Source organism: Sapajus apella, unplaced genomic scaffold (genome assembly GCF_009761245.1).
Source record: "Sapajus apella isolate SASKATOON/1434 unplaced genomic scaffold, GSC_monkey_1.0 scaffold2, whole genome shotgun sequence".
Classification (NCBI taxonomy): domain Eukaryota; kingdom Metazoa; phylum Chordata; class Mammalia; order Primates; family Cebidae; genus Sapajus; species Sapajus apella.
The window spans coordinates 60,232,428-60,244,813 of NW_022436942.1; the positions used below are offsets into that span (position 1 = coordinate 60,232,428).

Sequence of the window (12,386 nt, forward strand, 5' to 3'; positions counted from 1 at the left end):
AAATCTCAGTGTCAGCTCAGCCTGTGTTGAATGGCCTTTGAATGCCTCTGGGTATTCCTCTTTCCCAAGCGCCCAGCCACCTCAGTAAATGACTACTGGTCTTTTTAATAAAGGACTGAGAATGATTACAAAATATACTCAAGATGATGTTCTTCCTCGTGGTGACCTGGCCACCTCTTCAGTTCACCAGTACCAGGTCTGAAAATTGAGTTAGGTTCAACAACAGGGCAAGAGATCTTGATTTCCTTTTGGGTGACCACTCTAATTTTGTCAAATGCAGTTTATTAACCTTTATACACCTACCGCTAAGCCCAGGGACTGACACATAGTAAGTACTCAACAATATTTGTCCAATAAATGAATGATGCTTGGAATTTCAGCAACATAAAAGTTTAGGGTGGTGTACAAAACCTCAGTCCATCAGTGATTATTGAAACGTTTATTCTTTCATTAAGTATCCTATTCGAACTACAGGGAAAACATAGAGACCTACAGACAAACATCAAAAACATAGCCTCTGGAATCAATCAGTGTGATTTGATACCAAGTCTCTTCATCCTTTCTAAGTCTCAGTTTTGTCATCTGTATAATGGGCATAATAATAACTTGCAAGGTTGCTGTGTGGATCAAATGAGATGATACACACAAAGATGTCAGCATGGTGCCTGACACATAGTAAGTGTTATAAGGTTAACATTTTATTTATTTATTCATTTTTGTTATTTTATTATCTTTTGAGACCGTGTTCCTCCATTACCCAGGCTGAAGTGCAGCGGCATGATCTCAGCTCACTGTAATCCCTGCCTCCTGGGTTCAAGCAATTCTCTTGCCTCAGCCTCCTACGTAACTGGGATCACAGGCGTGCACCCTCATACCCAGCAAAATTTTTTTTTGAGATGGAATCTCACTCTGTTGTGTAGGCTGGGCTGGCATGATCTTGGCTCACTGCAACCTCCGCCTCCCAGATTCAGGTGATTCTCCTGCCGCGGCTTCCCTAGTAGCTGGGATTACAGGTGTGCATCACCATGCTTGGGTAATTTTTTTTTCTTTAACCTGCTATTACTTTTGCAATATTTTTTGTATTTTTAGGAGAGATGGGATTTCACCATGTTGGCCAGGATGGTTTCGAACTCCTGACCTCAAGTGATCCACCTGCCTCAGCCTCCCAAGGTGCTGGGATTACAGGTGTGAACCACCATGCCTGGCCAACTTTTTTTTTTTTTTTTTTTTTTGTATTTTTAGTAGAGACAGGTTTTGCTGTCTTGGCCAGCCTGGTCTCGAACTCCTGACTTTAAGTGATCCACTTGCCTTAGTCTCCCAAAATGCTGGGGTTATAGGTGTTAGCCACCACACCTGGCATAAGGTTAAAAATTTAAGTACCGCCGGGCGTAGTGGCTCATGCCTGTAATCTCAGCACTTTTGGAGGCTAAGGCAGGCAGATCACCTGAGGTCAGGAGTTCAAGACCAGCCTGGACAACATGGTGAAACCCTGTCTCTACTAAAAAGTACAAAAATGAACTGGGTATGGTAGTGCGCACCTATAGTCCTAGCTACTTGGGAGGCTGAGTCAGGAGAATCGCTTGAACCTGGGAGGCAGAGGTTGCAGTGAGCTGAGATTGTGCCATTGCACTTTAGCCTGGGCAAGAAGAGCAAAACTATTAAAAAAAATTTAAATACCACAACTCACATATGCCACAATGGTTACTCCTTTGTCTTTGTTTATAATTATCTAAACATTCTCACTAAACTCCACCCCATTTGGTTGGAAGGAGGAGGGAAGCAGAGAAGTAGGATGCCACAGGAGTTAAACTTGTCAAATAAGCGTCCCTTAGTCTTTGCAAGATGGTTAAGACCATCTCTTGCTGGGTAAATATTAAATAATCTAATATTTAACTCCACATCAGAGCCATTTTTTCCTTCTTGTTCTTACTTTTCAAGGTGTCAGGGTTCCATGGGCAAGTTATGTGCCCTCTTGGCAGGAGGAGGGAGCCCTTTTATCCATAAATGAGTCTCTCCATAGGCTTTGGAATCCTTGTGAGTCTCAAGGGTTTTGCTCAACTTCATATTGATATCCTGGTTATGCTCCACCACTGGGACACTGGGGACATTTGCTGCTGGAGTGTGGGGTATGGCTGTTGGTCAGTCCTGTTTGTTGGTGTATATTAATCTATTCTCACACTGCTAATAAAGATGTGCCTGAGACTGGGTAATTTATAAAGGAAAGAAGTTTAATTGACTCAGTTCCATGAGGCCCCATAAACATGGTGGAAGGCGAATGAGAAGCAAAGCCATGTCTTACATGGTGACAGGCAAGAGAGCTTGTGCAGGGGAACTGCCCTTTATAAAACCATGAGATCTCAAGAGACTTATCAGTACCACAAGAACAGTATAGGGGAAAGCACCACATGATTCAATTATCTTCACCTGTCCCTGCTCTTGACACATGGAGATTATTACAATTCAAGGTGAGATTTGGGCGAAGATACAGCCAAACCATATCAGTTGTGGTAGGACCCATTGATCTACAAATATGACTTGACCTCACCTTTGCATCCCTTCAAGACTCATCCACTGTCTCCTTCAGACATGTGGCAGAGGTTATCAGGTCCCTGTCTTCCCACTTCCTCATGGTGACCCCATGGCAGGTCACACTCAATTACTTTCCACTTCCCCAAAAGCAATGCTGAAGAGGGGGCGTTTGACTCTCTTCCAAGATATCAAGGGAGGTCTGCACTGTCTAGTTAGGCTGCACGGTAGCCCTACATGCACTTGGCAGTGGTGTTCTCTCCATTTCAAAACAAGAAGTCAGGCTAAATCTCCCTTTACGTGTGTTTTCTCTCCTCAACACAAACTGGGGTTTCCCTTTTCTAATCAGCTACTGACGCAGGATTTTTTACTCCTTAGCACAGCTAGGTCTGGGTTCTCATCTCCCGACCAGGAAGAATTAGGTATGCAGCACTTGAAGAGTTAGTGGAGTCAAATTAATTAAGTGAAAGAAAAGCTCTCAACAAAAAGAGGGGAACTGAAAGCAGGTTACTTGATTCCCCCTTCACAGTTGAATACCAGGGCTTAAGGCATGAATTTCTGGTGGCTCCACCCTGTCCTTCCAGTGCTCATGCAGGCCCTTGGACTGCCAGCTCCATATTGATTTATTTCCCTTACTGTGCATGTGTTAAGGAACGGAATTTTCCACTTCAGTCATGTTTAGGCAAGCCCCCTGTGCAAGTTCCCTTATCTGCACAAAACATCTGGTGTAAGCACTTGTGGGGCAGGTCAAAGGTTCTCTGGGGACCCTTCCCTTACTGTCTGCCTAAACCAAGCTGGATAACTCCTACCACTACAACCCCTTGAGTTTCAACAGGAAGAAGGAGTTATGTGTAAATCAAGGGTCTTGATGTCTAATCTCTTTCTCCACATCCTCCATACCCTGCACCACTAGATCAGAGGAAGGTTTCCCTCTGGGTTGACGTCCCTTTTAGAAATGTTTTCTTCTTCGTTAACCTAAAGCTAGTTCTTCACTTTCTTTTCCCTGAGGCAAAAAGCATCTCCCAGTCTTAAAGTAAGGAATGTTTGCAAGAGCAGGAAAAAGATTATAGAGAAAAAACTATTGGGGAGGTATAACATTTATATCACCCTTTAACCAGCAAATTTGAGTGTCCTTCTGCCCTCTCTTCTATTTTTAGATTAAGTATACGAAACAAGAGTACATGTTTTTACATAGCTCAGATATAATATGATATTGTCTGGCTGTGTCCCCACCCAAATCTCATCTTGAACTATAGTTCCCATAATCCTCATGTGTCATGGGAGGGACCCAGTACGAGGTAGTTGAATCAGGGAGATGGTTACCTCCTTGCTATTCTTGTGATAGTGAGTTCTCACCAGATCTGATGGTTTTAAGGGGCATCCTCCCAACACTGCCTTCACTCTGCATGTCTCCTTACTGCCACCATGTGAAGGAGGACATGTTTGTTTCCCCTTCTGCCATGATTGTTAAGTTTCCTGAGGCCTCCTCAGCTCTGTGGAACTGAGTCAATTAAGCCTCTTTCCTTTATAAATTACCCAGTCTCAGGTATGTCCTTACAGCAGCATGAGAACTAACACATAATGTTTAAATTTTGATCATGAAACATTAGAACTCAATACATATTAATGATGATGTAATAATGAGAGTTGAGCAAAAACACAGAAAACTGTACTTGATAGGAATCTAAATGCATTCTGCCACGAAGACCTGCTTATAAAAAATAAAAAAAAAAAAAGTAATCATCAGAATACTTAATGCTTCAGATTTCGGTCTGCTGATAAGCCAATCTGAAATAAAGCTTTTCTTATTTTATTTCTTTTTTTTTCCCCATAAAGTTGGAGTCTTGCTCTGTCATCCAGGCTGGAGCGTAGTGGCATGATCTCAGCTCACTACAATCTCTGCCTCCCAGGTTCAAGTGGTTCTCCTGCCTCAACCTTCTGATAGCTGGGACTACAGGTACACAACACCATGCATGACTAATTTTTTTTATTTTTATTAGGGGTTTCACCCGTTGGTTAGGCTGGTCTTGAACTCCTGACTTCAAGTGATATGCCCTGTTCAGCTTCCCAAAGTGCTGGGATTACAGGTGTGAGCCACTGTGCCCGGCCTCTTACTTTAATTATTTAACCAAAGAAATGTGAGGACAGTGCTTGCTTCGGCAGCACATATACTAAAATTGGAACAATACAGAGAAGATTAGCAAAATATATTTAAAAAAAAAAAGAAAAGAAATGTGAGGACAAAGGTCCTGGATGAGACCATAAAAGCTGGATTATGATCATTATGTTGGAGACTGCCACTAAATAGCATGTGAGTATGCACGTTACCTCTCCAGTTTTACAGTTTCCTCTTGCGTAAATCCAAGACATTAGACCAGATGACCTCTAAGGAACTTTTCGGTAGATCTATGATTTTTCCTGAAATGACCAGAGGGCTCATTGTCCATAAATGTGTCAGCAAGCTGAGTTATTCATCGAGTCACATGTTAACCTCTCACTGGAATTGCAATGCTTTACAGTGCTATTATGTAATTCTCCAGCCCCTTAGAATTGGGGTCATTATAATTGGCCAGAATGGAAAGAACTCCTGAATGTTATATCCGCTCTAAGCACAGGCACATGAATTACACAGCTGAGACTGGTAAACTTGAAATTTTCTGAGAAATAAACACATTTTTGTTGCTATTAATTCCTTCCTCTTCTTCCTCCTCTTGCTCATCACTTACTTCTGCTATGTCTTCATATTCTCTCTCAGAAAGCATTCTGTCCTAACCCCCAAATGTATCTTTCCATTGTGTCTTCTTGTGCTTCTCCACCTATTTTCTTGTAATAGAAATCTGGACCTACTGCTTTACTTTTCAATTCCATGCAATCCAGCTTCTATTTGTACCACTCTCCTGAAATTCCTACAGAGACTGCCAGTGACTGGTTATCTGCCCAAACCAATCTCTTCTTTTCCCCTTTGTGCTTGATTTCACTGCAGCATTTGCTCCTTGGTGATCTCACATATAACAATCCCTTTCCACTGATGTTTCCCAAGTCAATTTTCAACTACCTAGCAGTTGTCTTCACCCAGGTGTCCTACAGACACCTCAAACTGTTGGATGTCTAAAACCAAATTCATAATACTTCAGACTTCTTCTATTCCCTGGCTCAATTAATGATTAACATTCAGTGAGCCACTGGGCACAATGGCTCATGCCTGTAATCCCAGCACTTTGGGAGGCCAAGGCAGGCGGATCATGAGGTCAGGAGATCAAAACCATTCTGGCTAACACAGTGAAACCCCGTCTCTACTAAAAATACAAAAAATTAGCTGGGAGTCATGGCAAATGCCTGTAGTCCCAGCTACTCAGGAGGCTGAGGCAGGAGAATCACTTGAACTTGAAAGGTGGTGGTTGCAGTGAGCCGAGATCTTGCCACTGCACTCCAGCCTGGGCGACAGAGCAAGACTCCGTCTCAAAAAATAAAAAAAATTCACTGAGCCTTTTTAAAAAAATTTTCTTTCTTTCTTTATTCTTCTTTTTTTTTTTTCTTTTGGAGACAATCTCACTCTGTCACCTAGGCTGGAGTGCAGTGGTGCCATCTTGGCTCACTGCAACCTCCGCCTCCCGGGTTCAATCAATTCTCATGCCTCAGTCTCCCGTGTAGCTGAGATCACAGATGTGCACTACCACGCTGGCCTAATTTTTATATTTTTAGTGGAGACAGAGTTTCACAATGTTGACCAGACTGGTCTCAAACTCCTGGCCTCAAGTGATCTGCCTGCCTCAGCCTCCCAAAGTGTTGGGTGTACTGGCACTAGACACCATGCCCAGTCCATTGAGCTTTTCCGACTAGAACCAATTTCTCTTCTTCTTCAGCTCTTCTATCTCTCTTATTCTGCTCATCCAATTGGCTGGCAATTCCTTTTTCTCCATCCACAATCTACTGCCTTAAATTAGGTTTTTAGCATTTCTTAAAAGGACCCTCCTGATGTTAGTCACTAATACTATCTCTAGTCCAATCTACTCAAGGGTTGCTGGAGTTATTACCACAAAAAATAAACTTGATGATGGCACCACCCCTACTCATGAGCTCTCCTTACTGTTCTCAGGGCAAAATCCAATCTCCTTAGCATGTTATACAAAGCCCTTTACAACGTCATCACCAGCAATTTCCCTAACCTCATCCTCATGTGTTCCAGTCACACTGGACCACTTATTATCCTCTAGACAAATCAAGTTCATTTGAACACCATGACCTTAATTTCAGGCACTGAGTGTTTTCTCTCTATACCCTTAATCACAAAGTATGAGGACAAATTGTACATCCTCAATCAATGTTTGAATGAATTAATCATGGATCCTGGATGGTGGTTTCTCAAGAAGATATTATTATTATGTGTGTATATACCTATATATACATATAGATAGATAGATAGATAGATGTATTTCTTTTTTTTTTTTTTTTTTTTTTTAGACAGAGTCGTCTCGCTCTGTCGCCCAGGCTGGAGTGCAGTGGCATATTGGCTCATTGCAACCTCCGCCTCCCAGATTCAAGCAATTCTTCGCCTCAACCTCCTGAGTAGCTGGGACTACAGGCAAGCACCACCACACCCAAATAATTTTTATATTTTGTATTAAGGATATTGGCCAGGTTGGTCTCGAACTCCTGACCTTGTGATCCACCCGCCTCAGCCTCCCAAAGTGCTGGGATTACAGGCATGAGCCACTGCACCTGGCAAGATATTAATTATTAAGTAAAAGAATTATGAAAGAAACCCCTCCCTCAAAAGACTCCCTCTCCCTTTTTCTTCGAGTAGGGAAGCAAACAATTACTTCTGAACTTTTTGTCATTATCGTAGCCACTTTCAAATCTTGTCCAATTCATGTCAGACTATAAGAAGAAAAACCACTGGCCGGGCGCGGTGGCTCAAGCCTGTAATCCCAGCACTTTGGGAGGCTGAGGCGGGTGGATCACGAGGTCAAGGGATCGAGACCATCCTGGTCAACAAGATGAAACCTCGTCTCTACTAAAAATACAAAAATTAGCTGGGCATGATGGTACATGCCTGTAGTCCCAGCTACTCGGGAGGCTGAGGCCAGAGAATTGCTTGAACCCAGGAGGTGGAGGTTGCGGTGAGCCGAGATCATGCCATTGTACTCCAGCCTGGGCAACAACAGCAAAACTCCGTCTCAAAAAAAAAAAAAAAAAAAAAAAAAAAAAAGAAGAAGAAGAAAAACCACTGTGGCCAGGTGTGGTGGTTTATGACTGTAATCTCAGCACTTTGGGAATCAATCATTTGAGGTCTAGAGTTAGAGACCAGTCTGGGCAACATGGCGAAACCCTGACTCTACTGAAAACACAAAAATTAGCCAGGCACCTGTAGTGGGCACCTGTAGTTCCAGCTACTCAGGAGTCTGAGGGGGGAGAACCACTTGAACCTGGGAGGCAGAGATTGCAGTGAGCCAAGACGTATGACTGCGCTACAAGTTGGATGACAGAGTGAGAGTACATCTCAAACAACAAACAAACAAAAACAACTGTCAAAATATTTTTCTCCTTCTGTAATATATTTACTATATGGAGAGATAAATCAATGAGATCTTTGTGAATGGGAGTATCATGCTCAGTTTGTCTGCAGATAATGACAACTAAAATGTGAACTGCACCTTGTAGGAAAACCCTATAAAAATTGTTGAAGTGAATAGAGATTTGGCCAGGTGTAGTGGTTCACACCTGAGTAATCCCAGCACTTTGAGAGACTGAGGTGGGTGGATCACCTGAGGTCAGGAGTTCGAGACCAGCCTGACCAACGTGGAGAAATCCCATCTCTACTAAAATACAAAATTCTCTGGGCATGGTGGCAGGTGCCTGTAATCCCACCTACTCTACTTGGGAGGCTAAGGCAGGAGAATTGCTTGAACCTGGGAAGCAGAGGCTGCGATGAGCCAAGATCATGCCATTGCACTCCAGCCTAGGCAATAGGAGTGAAACTCGTCTCAAAAAAAAAAAAGAAAAAGAAAGAGATTTATGATTAGCTCAACTGAGAAAGTCAGTTCAGATGAGTTCCTATATTCATGAAGTAATTTAGAAACTATTCATAATGGGAAGGGAGAAAAAAAAAAACCTGACCTCTTAAAACTTACAAGAATTTCTCACTTTGTCATAATGGAAATTCCCAAATTTCTCAAATGTGCTTTTTTTCATCTCTGGTAGCATGAAAGCATCTGCTAAAAAATATGAAACTTAAGATGTATCTGATGCCATTGCCCAAACTTGTAATAACTTGTAATGATCAGGTTATCCTTACAGAGTCAGTTGTTATTCCCACAAAGGGCATTGGTGCTCTCTCCCTGAGAGTGATGAAAAATTTTAAACCATTGCTTCTTCTTTCTGATGTCTATACTCAATGACATAGGGTTAACAGAACCTCTTATGAGGTGCTACTATGCTGCTGGTATGTACAAATGCATAGGACCAGATTCTCTAGGCAATAGTGTCAGACTACTATCAAGAATGCATCTGTACATATGTTTTCAATAAACATGTATTAACCACTTATTCTGAGTTGGTTGGCACTGGAAATAGAAATATATGAGGTTCAATTCCTGCTCACAGTGTTGAGGATACAAGAGAAGTGACACAGAGATCACACTTTGGGGCTGTTAGGAAAGGCTTCCTGAGGAAGGCTGTTGCTGAGAAGAATATATTCCACAAGTGTTTATTAAGTGCCTATGTCAAGCCCAGTTCCAAGCCTGGGAACATAGTAGTAAACAAAGGAGAAAGATATTCCTGCCTGCATGGAGCTTACATTCTAGGAAAATAATCTGAATAAAGAATAAAAGCTTGCCAGGTGAATGATCTACAAAGAAATGAACAGCATATCTTTGGAAGTTAGTTATATACAAGTAGAGAGTACCAGAGTCAGCCCCCAGTCCAAGAGAACTAGGTAACTCCTTGGACTGGCCTCTGGATCCATTGCCAGAGGCGGGGGCTATTGAACCACAGGCAGGTTGTCACAGGGCAATCCTGGATGAGCCCCAAATTTGGGACCACTCAGTGGTTTCACCTTGTCCACTACCTAGACAGAGCTTATTTATTAAGACCAGGGAATTGCAATAGAGAAAGAGTAATTCACGCAGAGCCAACTGTGTGGGAGATGGAGGAGTTTTATTATTACTCAGATCAGTCTCCTTGAGCATTTGAGGATCAGAGTTTTTAAGAATAATTTGGACCAGGTGCGGTTGCTCATGCCTGTAATCCCAGCACTTTGGGAAGCCGAGGTGTGCAGATCACAAGGTCAGGAGTTCGAGACCAGCCTGGTCAATATGGTGAAACCCCGTTTCTACTAAAAATACAAAAATTAGCTGGACATGCTGGCAGACACCTGTAATCCCAGCTACTCGGGAGGCTGAGGCAGGAGGATTGCTTGAACCTGGGAGTCGGAGGTTGCAGTGAGCTGAGATTGTGTCATTGCACTCCAGGCTGGGCAACAGAGCAAGACTCTGCCTCAAAAAAAAAAAAAAAAAGAATAATTTGGTGAATGGGAAGGCTAATGAGTGCTGATTGGTTGGGTCAGAGATAAAATCATGGGAGGTTGAAGCTGTCCTTTTGTGCTGAGTCAGTTTTTGGGTGGGGTCCACAAGATCAGATGAGCCAGTTTATCGATCTGGGTGGTTCCAGCTGATCATCAAGTGCAGGGTCTGCAAAATAGCTCAAGGACTGATCTTAGTGATACATTGATAGAGGCAGGTGGCAGAGAAATTCTAGGCAGACAGGAGCGGGTCTGTGGTAAAGCCCACCCCCCGCAAGCTGAAAAGCCTGAGACTGAGACTGCAGCTCAAAGTGAGAACTTATATCTCTGTTTTCCTGTTTGAATGTTGCCTTTTCCTAAACCACCTACGGCCCTGCCCTGCGCTAGCCTGTCTCTATAAAGACCCCAGACTCGCCTGCAGAAAGGAGAAGCAGCTAGACACTGGGAACTATGGCTGGACATTGAAGGGAAGTGGCTTGATTTCAGAGGGACAGCTTGGCAGCATAACTTCAAAGAACAATCCAGTCAGAGACAGCTGACTTCAGGGGAAGATTACCTACCCACCCCATCCTTGTCCCAGCTCCCCTTCCTGCTGAAGGCCACTTCAATCAGCCATAAAATTCCCTGCATCACCATCCTTCAATTCGTTTGTGCGACCTCATTTCTCCTGGACTCTGGACAACAGCTCAGGAGCCACAAGTGTGGATACAAAAGGCTGTCACACTGGCTCTTTGCCTTTGCTGGTGGAGAGCAGCTGCCTACATGAAGGGGCAGTGGGCCCACGGAGCTGTTAATGCCTAAGCTGCCCACGGATGGCAGAGCTAAAAGAGCAGTGTAACACACCCCCTGGGGCTTCAGAAGTTGCAGGCACCCCTGCCTGACACTGCTGTGGGGTTCGTACAAAGTTTGCTCCTGCCAGTGCCCAAAAGCACCCACTCTGGCTCCTGCACCCACTCACCTGCATGCTCCCTCCCGCAAGGGGTGGAACACAGTGGGCCTGAGTGAGTGGAGTTTAATCCCACTAGTGCTGAAGCAGCCAGCGAATTCCAGTGCTTGTGCACATCCTATTCCTGCCTCGCTTGCTTAGGTGCTTCCTCTTGCAAGGAGTTGAAAGTGGCGGGCTAAGTAAACTAAAGCACTCCTGTTGCAAGTCCCTCAAAGGGATCAGGGAAATATCCTGCTTCATCAGGAACAGTTTAGGGAAGGGCAGGATCTCGTAGCCTCCAGCTGCATGATTCCTAAACCATAATTTCTAATCTTGTGGCTAATTTGTTAGTCCTACAAAGGTGGTCTAGACCCCAGGCAAGAAGGGGATTTGTTTTGGAAAAGGGCTATTAACATCATTGTTTGAAATCATAAACTATAAAGTAAGTTCCTCTCAAAATTAGTTCAGCTTACGCTCAGGAATGAACAAGGACAGTGAGGGGGCTGGAAGCAAAATGGAGTTGGTTAGTTCAGCTCAGTTATAATTTTGCAACGTTGGTTTCAACGTTAACTTTAATCAGCTTGTTAAATTGGTGTCTACCAGATTTCTCCTGCAAAGATCTTTTTTTTCCCTTTCCATCCTCAAGTCTTCAGAAGCAAATCACTAAGTCTAGTCCATATTCCTATTTATTTATTTATTTGCATTTTTTTTTATTTATTTGAGACAGGGTTTCACTGTCACTTAGGCTGAAATACAGTGGCGTGAGCAGAGCTCATTGCAACCTCTGCCTCCTAGGCTCAGGTAATCCTCCCACCTTAGCCTCCTGAGTAGCTGGAACTACAGGCGTGTATCACCATACCTGGCTAACTTTTTGTAGAGATGGGTTTTCACCATGCTGGTTGGTCTTGAACTCCTGGCATGAGCTGCCATGCCCAGCTTTAGTCTGTTAGGTTTTTCAGACTGACTGGTAACCTCTGTGACCTGCAAGGACACTCCAGGCGAGTTCCTAGAACCAGAAAGTCTGAAGTAACTGGAAGACCATTAAAAGGGGAAGAATGATCAACCCTTATAGTGCCTAACTAACTTGACACATTCTTCTCTTGTTTCTTATTCCCACCTTAACTGATAAGGTAATTGGACTTTGTAACCGACCTCGGTCAACCTTGTGACTCCAGACCCTACCACCCTCTCCTAGCTTGCAAAAACTGCCCTATAACTTCTATAACTTTCCACTGCCTACCCCAAACCTATAAAACCAACTCCTATCCCTTTGCCCTCCCCTGACTGTCTTTTCAGACTCAGTCCACCCACACTGGGGAATAAACAGCTATGTTGCTCACACAAAGCTTGTTTGGGGCGGGTGGGGGGATGCTTGAGGTTTTTACTGCCTGTGAATAAAAACATATACAAGACATA

General features: G+C 43.5%; 1 pseudogene; it reads left to right on the forward strand.

Annotated features, from left to right (window-relative positions):
• Nucleotides 1-4,673: 4,673 nt before the first annotated feature.
• Nucleotides 4,674-4,729, forward strand: LOC116527889 (annotated as a pseudogene).
• Nucleotides 4,730-12,386: the final 7,657 nt, after the last annotated feature.